The 2,664-nt window shown below is 36.0% G+C and overlaps 1 long non-coding RNA gene across 1 annotated transcript; it reads right to left on the bottom strand.

Moving 5' to 3' along the window:
* Positions 1 to 1,001: 1,001 nt before the first annotated feature.
* Positions 1,002 to 2,101, bottom strand: LOC120563367. Its single transcript, XR_005639936.1, has 3 exons — positions 1,939 to 2,101; positions 1,412 to 1,480; positions 1,002 to 1,211 (listed from the first exon to the last, which is right to left on the bottom strand). It is a non-coding gene; the product is annotated as an uncharacterized LOC120563367 (long non-coding RNA).
* Between the last annotated feature and the right edge of the window lie 563 nt (positions 2,102 to 2,664).

The following is a 2,664-nucleotide window of genomic DNA, read 5'->3' as shown; positions in this document are numbered from 1 at the left end:
CTTAGCGCACTCAGTGACAACGGTGTTTAGTTGCAGTCAGTAGATGCGCCAGAACTACAGTGACCACAATGTTGCCAAGTAACGTTATATCAAAATCTGGTTTTCAAAAAAGGAAATAGAGAAAAGAGAGGAAAAACAAAGGAATGGGTGTCAAATTGTAACCCAGTTTTTCACCAAGAAAGGTGGGTAGTAGTCTGTGAGTGGTATTAACCTGTTGGCTTAATGTCCATAGTGAAATAAGCTAGCTAGCTAGCTAGGTCAGGGCCCTAAAGTATAATCCGTTTTTCGTTTTAAACCAAAAACAAAAAAACAAAAAAACGGGTCGATGTTTAGTTTTTGGTTTCAAACCAAAAATGGAAAAACAAAACTATGAGCTCCGTTTTCTCGTTTTTCCAATGTCCGTACAAATTAAAAATTAACTGGAAAACTGCTCGATTTTCAATTGTTGTTTTTTTTTGTTATTCATTTTTCCGTTTTAACCCAAGAGCGAGAATATGGGCTCATTTTTATAATTTGCATAATCATTGAAAATCTGATGGAACACAGGTCTCGTTTATAATGTTATTTTGGTCTTACCCCAGATAGCAAACAGTCATTGAAACTATGTTAAATCAACATTGCGTTGTCAACATTAAGTCATTGAAACAACATCAAATTCTGATGTTGATTCAACATCATTTTGCACCCTGTTTTAATATTGAAACAATGTTGAAATCCTGTCCATAGATCAACGGAATTTCAATGGTATTTCAATTATCAGGAATATTGAAACAATGTTGAAATTTCAACTGAACTAAGGATCAACGTGATTTCAATGGAATTTCAATCATTATTAAGCCATAGAAAAGTATTGCTAGGCATACGAAAATGTAATGCCCTAAATTAAATAACCTATAATGAATATCCTGCTTTATCTACAGCCAGGAAGGTAAAAAGTGATTGAACATTTGAAAGCTTGTATGCCTATAGCCTAGCCTAAAAACACTGACCACACCACACTGTTTAAGGTAAAAACAAATTCATTTTATTAGCCTCTTATTTCATTATTTGTCCTCTTTAGCATAGTTACAGTTCATGGTCCTCTGACGTCTGACTGGTTTGTCGTCCAGTCCATCCTGCCCGGTCTGACGCATAGTGCAGCAACTGTTGCACAGCCTGGGCAAAAGTAAATTGGGTGACGCTGGCTGTCCCCATCTGCTGTGTATGAGCATCTAAAACAGAAAATACAAGCACAATGCAAACAAATTAGCCTTTAAGTTAAACAGAACACCCACATATATACACACTTGGAAACAAATTCACTAGTCCTAGTATTTTTCAATGATCGGATATAAGGCAATTTGTCCAGTGTTGTAGTCTAGCCTATCATGTTTTCCCTACATTCAAATCACTTTTCAAAATTGAAGGTTACCTTTTTACTTGCTTCAGTCCCTCTGGCAGGTGATCTCTTTTCTTCTCTCTCCGCCTGGCATTTTCCTCTCTACAAACACATTACAACACAATTAGAGCAACAAATACTGTCACATCCTTGCCAAACATCAGTTCAAAATGGATATTTAGGCTAAGGCGAGCTACGAGCTAACGTTAGCTAGCATTAGCTAACATGACCGAATTCTAAAAGTTGTCCTCAGCAAAACCCAAAAGCTATAATGCAACTACAAATGGAAATTCAGTCATATCCAATAATTTCCTTGCCAAAACATTTCCAACTTCATCTGTACCATGTTCTAAGACTGTTACTGCTAGCTAACGCTAACGAATGTTAGCTAACGCTAGCTAACGTTAGCTAACGCTAGCTAACATTAGCTGTTTTTAAAAGTTGTCTGATGCAGAATCCAAAAGCATAATGGACACTAACCATCATGTTAACGAGTAACAGTATTTGATTTAGCTAGTACAATTCATTCATATCGAACATTACATATTAAGCAAGCTTACCTGATCGTATTCGCCCCAAGAGTCCAGAAATGAGATGTGTCCGGTGCAGTACGTTGGTCTACCACCCGATGATCTCCCGGTCAACCAAAAATCAATGACTTTTCAATCATATTTCCCGGTCAACTATATATCAATGCATTTTCAATCATATTTCCCGGTCAACTATATATCAATGCATTTTCAATCATATTTCCCTGTCAACTATATATCAATGCATTTTCAATCATATTTACCGGTCAACTATATATCAATGCATTTTCAATCATATTTCCCGGTCAACTATAAATCGATGCATTTTCAATCATATTTCCCGGTCAACTATATATCAATGCATTTTCAATCATATTTCCCGGTCAACTATATTTCGATGGCTTTTCAACAACAGGTCGTTTCCCGGTCAACTATAAATCAATGACTTTTCAACACATTGGCAATATCGCCCGATAAACCAAATATCAATGCTTAATCAATCATAAAGATAACTACAGATCAATGTTGTTCCAATGTTGTTGCCATCAACATTAATAACGTCAGGTTTCATCGATATTGTAATGGTGATTCAACATTTATTTTGCATTGAAATTTCAATATCAACCATAATGATGATTCCGATGGAAAATCAATATTTATTCAATGTTGGGTTGCTGTCTGGGACGTGTTAAGTCAAAAGTTGACTAAACCCATGCGCTCTGGACAGGAAGTAACATTAACGTGTCAAAATAAAAG

Source organism: Perca fluviatilis, chromosome 8 (genome assembly GCF_010015445.1).
Source record: "Perca fluviatilis chromosome 8, GENO_Pfluv_1.0, whole genome shotgun sequence".
NCBI classification, from domain to species: Eukaryota; Metazoa; Chordata; class Actinopteri; order Perciformes; family Percidae; genus Perca; species Perca fluviatilis.
This window is presented reverse-complemented; position numbering and strand designations above follow the sequence as displayed.